The following is an 8483-nucleotide window of genomic DNA, read 5'->3' on the forward strand; positions in this document are numbered from 1 at the left end:
CGGCAAATACTTTATCGGCATTTGAAGAATCATTATTCGCGTTTTTTCAGAAAACCGTGAAAAGATCGAAAAATAATCGAAACCAAACGCGTTCAAAATCAAAATCCAATCAGGTCAAATTTTTTTCCACGGGCGATTCTAAATGCCCAAAATAAAAACTGAAATCCGCGGCTCAATTTTGTGGTCAATAACCAAATCAGAACAAAATTAAATACCTGAATTGTTATTTGACTTCAAAAACTCAAGCATTAGATGTATATTTGAAACTGCTGAATTCGCTTTAAAATTTCAAAATAAAGTGTTCAAAAACGCAAGTGAACTCAGAGGCAAATCGGGGATTCATAATTGTTCCAAAAACAGAGGACGATTAACTGCTAAAAAGAAAATAGCAGATAAAGTCAGTCAAACAAACTGTAGAAAAACGTTTAAAAAGTTTGATCAACCGAAAATACAAGAGCTTATTAGCCTATATATAACGGTATGTATATTTTGATTATCGATTAAATTCAAATTCAAAAGTCCGTAAATTTTTGTCATTAATTGACTTAAAGTTAGCAAAGAAAAGGTGTCGAGTGAGATTGCTTAACCTTACTTATATATATATTTTTATCACGAATATCACTCAGTTTTTTTAAATAATTTATCCAATTTTTCATTGTTCCGCGCCAGGTTGCTAAAGAATCAACCGATTTCTGTAATGTGAGTTTTACCATCAACACAACTCTTCAGTGCTTCAAAAATACAATAGGTTCGAGGTTTTTTCATCTTGAGTTTTCTCAAAGCTGTATGAACAGCATCAGTTTTATTGTTGTTAGTTGAAGTAAACATTTTCACAATGTCAAATCATACAACTATTTTTCCTTGAGTGACTTTGTACAAGTTTTCAGATTACAAGAAATTTAAAACATCAGAAACGTCTTTGAAAACAAGGTAGTTCAAAATGCATAAAACTTTCACAAAATGCGCCAAATTACCAATTGCAGTTCCCAGCCGCATGTAATAAACTTCACCTAACTGTGTTTTCTTTGCCTTTGGTCATGATAATGTTTGTGCAAGGTTTGGGGTTTTTTGTTGCGCAAATTATGTGATTCAAACAGTCTTTTGGAATTGAATTTTTGAAGCGATTAGCCTATTCTTGTATTCTTGTATTCGTTTTTAGCGTTTTGTCTGTTTTTATTGGTGTATAAGAAAAATTAAAAATTGTTCTCATTTTATTCGGATATTTGTCTACGAAATTTAGCCTCTTCCACGGAATTCAAAAATATAAACTTGTTGCTTTGATTTTGAAAACTTATAACAACCATTTTTTTCTGTTTATGTAATGAATGTAGAGATTGTCTTTCTATTGTTGTTGAGCTGGCTTTCGCGGTTTTCCTGCACACATTTCTAGTCCAATATTCTTCTTATTTTGAGTAAATGAGCATAAAACGCAACTTATTTATAGCAATTAGCATGAAATGATCTAGTAATCCACAAATTGATTTATGATGTTTGATGTCGCTCTCGTTGTTAGCAATTCTGGTTGTCAAGTTTGTTGTTGACTCATTGCCAATTTTGCGCATTCATTACATCGAGCCAAATGAATCAACCACTTAGTTGAACATAATACTTTAGTTCTAATACCATCTTTTTGGGTGAAAATACAAGTGAAAAAGCTTCCAGTGTCAAGAAAATTGAAGGCGCCATAAAGGTTAGTACAATCAGGGCTTGGTAAAAGTCAATTGGTGACCAATTAATTGCAATTAATTGGATGCAACTAATTGACTTCTTTGTTTTTCCAATTTTTGATTATTGACAAAATCCGCCAAATAATTGCAACTAATTGAAGGTTTGCAAACTTTGAAATTTATATGATTTTGTCTTTGAAATAAAAAGCTATAATTGATTTCGTAGCAACAGCTTGCGAAGTTGGAAGCTAATTGAGTCAGTGTTTGCTTTTCAGATTGAGTGTGTCACTTTCCTTCGTTGCTTCAGTTGAGAACAGACATGGTCTTTTGGTGACTTACGACAGAGTATTTTGCCGATGAACCTTGAAATGCAGCTGTTCTTGAATAATAACAATCAATTTTGGTCGAAAACTGACGTTGCTAAAGCTATGAATGAGACCCAATTAATTGCAATTAATTGATAATTGACAAAACTTGAGCAAACAATTCAATTAATTGACAATCTTTTCAAGTAATTGACTTTTTGTCTACCAATTGACTTTTACCAACCAATTGTACTGTACAATCCTTTATATTTTCGAACTGATTAGTCTCCCCCCCCCCCTATTGTACCTACTAAAGAATCTCCCCCTTTCTTGAAAAGGGGGGGGGGAGATTGTTACGTAGATCCTGAGAATGTGCTGTTCTACTTTTGTAGGGATTTGAAGATGCAAGAATTCCTTTCATATTCTTGCATATTTTGAATGCGAGAAGAAGGACCATAGTTTCTTTTCGTACCTATTTACGCTTCAACAGTTTTTAATCTTTTTCCAGGGTATCCAACCCAAGAATTTAGAACTCATTAGCTGAGTTACTTTTTCGACAGCCAAGTCCAGTTAACTACAAAAACATTTTCGGACCATTCCTGTTTTCTTTTTTTTGTATAACTAATCGATTCCTGTATTGTGAGTTTTTGCAATCAACAAAACACAAGAAGTTTATTTTCATCTTGATCTTTCTCAAAACTGTTTGAACAGCAGCATTTTTTTTGTTGTTGGTTGAAGAAAACATTTTCACAATGCCGACTTTAACAACTATTGTTCCTTGAGGGACTCAGTATAATTTTTTTAGATCAATTCAAAAACTTGAGCTTTTAGAGAGCATGTTAAATTTGTTTTATCAGAAACCAGCGTTTTTAATTGAAATGCTTTTGGTTTTAGAAATTTTGGTTTTTCATCTAAAAAACGATGCAGGGTTTTAGTGTACATTTTCAAAACTTCTGAAGTCTTCATCTTCTCCAGGAAAAGTTTTGTTATACATGTAATTTGTTTGTAAATATTAATACCTAATTATGTAATTATATATGTAAATATATAAATATATTTGTCGTGTACACTTTTGAAACGCAGGCTACAAATCAAGTATTAATAACAAATACTTTCAATTTTTTCAGATCTTTTTAAGCCGGATTTTAGTAGTCTTTTTCTGTGTCGGCATCTGTTTTGAGCCCTCTGTTGACTATTTAAACTCGTTCCCTGATAATTCTGCGATAAACCCACCTTCTTCTCTTGTGGAATGGCAGAATCTGGTGATCTCTGTTTTTCAAAAAATTTCCCGAACTCCTTTTTATAAAAACGGCACCAATGTCCATATACGCTAGTGGTGCAATTTCATTTTTGAAGACTTCGTTATTTCACAGCTCCTCGAGCTTCTCTGCATGGAAGCGTCACTCCTATCTACACCCCCTGATGGTGGTATGTTATACTCAGAAGAATTCAGTTATTCGCTCTCCTCGAGCTTCCCTGTAAAAACTGTACCCATATCTGCACCTCCTGGTGGTGCTATGTTATAATCAATAGATTTCGGTTATTCGCAACTCCTCGAGCTTCCCTGTAGTGAAACAGTACCCATAACTGCACCTTCTGGTGGTGCTATGTTGAAATCAATAGAATTCGGTTAATCGCAACTCCTCGAGCTTCTCTGTAGTGAAACGGTACCCATAACTGCACCTTCTGGTGGTGCTATGTTAAAATCAATAGAATTCGGTTATTCGCAACTCCTCGAGCTTCTCTGTAGTGAAACGGTACCCATAACTGCACCTCCTAGTGGTGCTATGTTATACTCAGAAGAATTCAGTTATTCGCTCTCCTCGAGTTTCCGTGTAGTGAAACGGTACCCATATCTGCACCTCCTGGTGGCGCTATGTAATAATCAATAGATTTCGGTTATTCGCAACTCCTCGAGCTTCCCTGTAGTGAAACGGTACCCATAACTGCACCTCCTGGGGGTGCTATGTTATACTCAGAAGAATTCAGTTATTCGCTCTCCTCAAGCTTCCCTGTAGTGAAACGGTACCCATATCTGCACCTCCTGGTGGTGCTATGTTATAATCAATAGATTTCGGTTATTCGCAACTCCTCGAGCTTCCCTGTAGTGAAACAGTACCCATAACTGCACCTTCTGGTGGTGCTATGTTAAAATCAATTGAATTCGGTTATTCGCAACTCCTCGAGCTTCCCTGTAGTGAAACAGTACCCATAACTGCACCTCCTGGTGGTGCAATGTTATAATCAGAAGGATTCAGTTATTCGCTCTCCTCGAGCTTCCGTGTAGTGAAACGGTACCCATATCTGCACCTCCTGGTGGTGCTATGTAATAATCAATAGATTTCGGTTATTCGCAACTCCTCGAGCTTCCCTGTAGTGAAACAGTACCCATAACTGCACCTTCTGGTGGTGCTATGTTAAAATCAATAGAATTCGGTTATTCGCAACTCCTCGAGCTTCCCTGTAGTGAAACAGTACCCATAACTGCACCTCCTGGTGGTGCAATGTTATAATCAGAAGGATTCAGTTATTCGCTCTCCTCGAGCTTCCGTGTAGTGAAACGGTACCCATATCTGCACCTCCTGGTGGTGCTATGTAATAATCAATAGATTTCGGTTATTCGCAACTCCTCGAGCTTCCCTGTAGTGAAACGGTACCCATAACTGCACCTCCTGGTGGTGCTATGTTATACTCAGAAGAATTCAGTTATTCGCTCTCCTCGAGCTTCCCTGTAGTGAAACGGTACCCATATCTACACCTCCTGGTGGCGCTATGTTATAATCAATAATTTTCGGTTATTCGCAACTCCTCGAGCTTCCCTGTAGTAAAACGGTACCCATAACTGCACCTCCTGGAGGTGCTATGTTATACTCAGAAGAATTCAGTTATTCGCTCTCCTCGAGCTTCCCTGTAGTGAAATGGTACCCATATCTGCACCTCCTGGTGGTGCTATGTTATACTCAGAAGAATTCAGTTATTCGCTCTCCTCAAGCTTCCCTGTAGTGAAACGGTACCCATATCTGCACCTCCTGGTGGTGCTATGTTATAATCAATAGATTTCGGTTATTCGCAACTCCTCGAGCTTCCCTGTAGTGAAACAGTACCCATAACTGAACCTTCTGGTGGTGCTATGTTAAAATCAATAGAATTCGGTTATTCGCAACTCCTCGAGCTTCCCTGTAGTGAAACAGTACCCATAACTGCACCTCCTGGTGGTGCAATGTTATAATCAGAAGGATTCAGTTATTCGCTCTCCTCGAGCTTCCGTGTAGTGAAACGGTACCCATATCTGCACCTCCTGGTGGTGCTATGTAATAATCAATAGATTTCGGTTATTCGCAACTCCTCGAGCTTCCCTGTAGTGAAACGGTACCCATAACTGCACCTCCTGGTGGTGCTATGTTATACTCAGAAGAATTCAGTTATTCGCTCTCCTCGAGCTTCCCTGTAGTGAAACGGTACCCATATCTACACCTTCTGGTGGTGCTATGTTAAAATCAATAGAATTCGGTTATTCGCAACTCCTCGAGCTTCCCTGTAGTGAAACAGTACCCATAACTGCACCTCCTGGTGGTGCTATGTTATAATCAATAGAATTCGGTTATTCGCAACTCCTCAAACTTCTCTGTAGTGAAACGGTACCCATATCTGTAGTGAAACGGTACCCATATCCAAAACGGTACCATTATTACATTGCTTCTTGAGTTCAGTTTGTCCATTTCTTCCTCACTGAAGGGTCATCGAGCCAAGTTTAGTTCGTCAAAATTAATTTACATGATACTACAAAACTCGACTCCGATCAAATTTTGAATTGGTAAATTGTAGGAAAAGCTGCTGGGAGTTAAATGGAATTACAACTCAATCTCACATTTTTTTTGAAAGAAAGAAAGAACGAAAGAATTTAATTCTCATTATTAATCATAAAGATGCATATAACGAGAATTTAAACATGAAGCACCAGAAACAGTGATGGAACAGTTAATGAACTCATTTTGAATACAGAGCACTGCCTGTTTTTATCAAATGAAACATGGAATTTTAGATCTTCAAGGAAAAGGAAAAAAGTATGTATAACTGAAAACATAAAATAAAATATTGGAGAAAAATACCTAAGTTTGAATAAACATAAAGCAACATATTTATGGCCTTGCCTAGACAGGTTAATGACATAAGGTCCAGGCTTTGCATCCATATTTAAAACGATTGTTCAATTGTAGTCGGTGTAAAACCAAATTAAATAAGACAACAGTTCAAATTAATCAATAATAATTTCTGAAACTCGCTAGTTGTACGCACCCCTAATCGGTTTCAAAAACAAAACTTGAATTTGTTTCCTTTACGTTTACTGCTTCTACTAACTGTGTCCCATCCCTTGAAGCCTCTTTATCATCAGTAGAACTGATTGGGGGCTTAACGTTCAGTAGACACATAATTGAGCCCATGCGGTAGTAACCAGCAAACAAACCCAAGCGTGGTTTTCAAAACGCCGATGACGCTTTGAAAATCATATACCTTTATACAGTGCTGATTTAATTTATCCGGACAAAATGAACAAAACTCGAATTTTCAAACACGTTTTTCTCAAATTGGGTTAAGATTAGACAAAAAGTGAAGAGAACAAAAGTTGCTTAGAATTTCACCAGAATTAATATGGTGCCATTTTTTCTTCGAAATTCTCAACAAAAATTTTACCCCAAAAATGGGTCATTTTGGCTTTTTTCAATTAATCAAAAATTACACAGAAACTACTTTGTTAATTGATGAGAAAATTATATCACAGGAAGCCTCTTACGCAGCTCAACAAAGTTTAAGAAGGATTAAATCTCCAAAAATTTGCGCAAATTGTTTAAAATTTATTTTTAAACAGAACTTCTGGGTTTTATATAGTAAAAATCACATTTATTGACTATCAAGTGATAATTTTTTCTCTTATACTGGTTTTTGGAGATTTAACCCTTCTTAAACTTTGTTGAGCTGCGTAAGAGGCTTCCTGTGATATAATTTTCTCATCAATTAACAAAGTAGTTTCTGTGTAATTCTTGATTAATTGAAAAAAGCCAAAATGACCCATTTTTGGGGTAAAATTTTTGTTGAGAGTTTCGGAGAAAAATGGCACCATATTAATTCTGGTGAAATTCTAAGCAACTTTTGTTCTCTTCACTTTTTGTCTAATCTTAACCCAATTTGAGAAAAACGCGTTTGAAAATTCAAGTTTTGTTCGTTTTGTCCGGATAATTTAAATAAGCACTGTACATTAGTTTTTTGTATTATGAAGAACATAATAAAAACAAATGGAAAAAAATTGATAAGCAAATCAAAACTCACGTATTATCTTTCATAGTTCACAAAAGTTCACATAGTTCTATTTAGTTTTAAGTTATTTAATCACAATTTAATTCATTGGAGTTTATCTCCTCGATAAACTGCAATCAAATATGCGATTCAGTAGGGAAATTATTAGAATTTCAAGTTTAAAGTAAAGTGGACTCTATTAAGTGAATAAAATTTGAGCGAAACCAAAAATACAACTGAAATAAACTATAGTTTGAGAAATTGAGTCATATGAAAAACAGTATAAAAAATCAAAGTTGAGCAGAAAAAAAAACAAATTGAACAAATAACCAACTTTAGTTTAAAATGTAAAAAACACTTTATGTGCGTTAAAACTCGCATCCCAATAAAATGGAAAAAATTATTAGTACAGGGGCGGATCTAGGATTTTCTCGAGGGGGGCAGCGTAATAGTTTCAGCGTAATATTTGATTAATTGAAAAAAGCCAAAATGACCCATTTTTGGGGTAATAATTTGGTAGAGAATTTCGGAGAAACAATTGCATCATATTAACTTTAATGAAACTCTAAGCAACTTTTGTTCTCCGCTCCTTTTGTTCTCCGCTCCTTTTGTCTAATCTTAACCCAAATTGAGAAAAACGCGTTTGAAAATTCAATTTTTGTCCGTTTTGTCCGGATAATTTAAATCAGCACAGTATTAAAAAAAACTTTAAACTTAGTAATTTACAAGAAAACTACTAGGAGTCAAATGGAATTACAACTAGCGTCAGTTTTTTTGAATCTGCTAAAATCTAAATTAAATGGACTTCAGTGTTAAATGGTATGACAATTGTTTCCAATTACTTTTTCAATCTGTTACAATAGGAAAAAGTGGTTTTAAACTCTTATTAAGAATAACTGTACATAGTCTATGTTTTAACCCACCATTTTGTTTTCAATCGACCAACACGTCTTCTCATCTTTTTTGACACACCCGCCTGTCCGATATGAAACGAGTTAAACATGTCGACGACTGTTGATTGTAACTGCATTGAAATTGCCAATTGATCGTCAATCTAGGCTAAACTTTTTATGCTCTTAACCACCCAGTGTTGGTCGAATTATGATCCGACGTTATTGTTCCGACTTTCGATACGAAAGTAACGGAATATTTGTGCTCGGGGTGGGTTTTTTTTCTTCAGACAAATTTCGACTTTTTAACTAGCCATTTTTAACGGAAT

Source organism: Symsagittifera roscoffensis, chromosome 7 (assembly GCF_963678635.1).
Source record: "Symsagittifera roscoffensis chromosome 7, txSymRosc1.1, whole genome shotgun sequence".
In the NCBI taxonomy this organism is placed as follows: Eukaryota; Metazoa; Xenacoelomorpha; order Acoela; family Convolutidae; genus Symsagittifera; species Symsagittifera roscoffensis.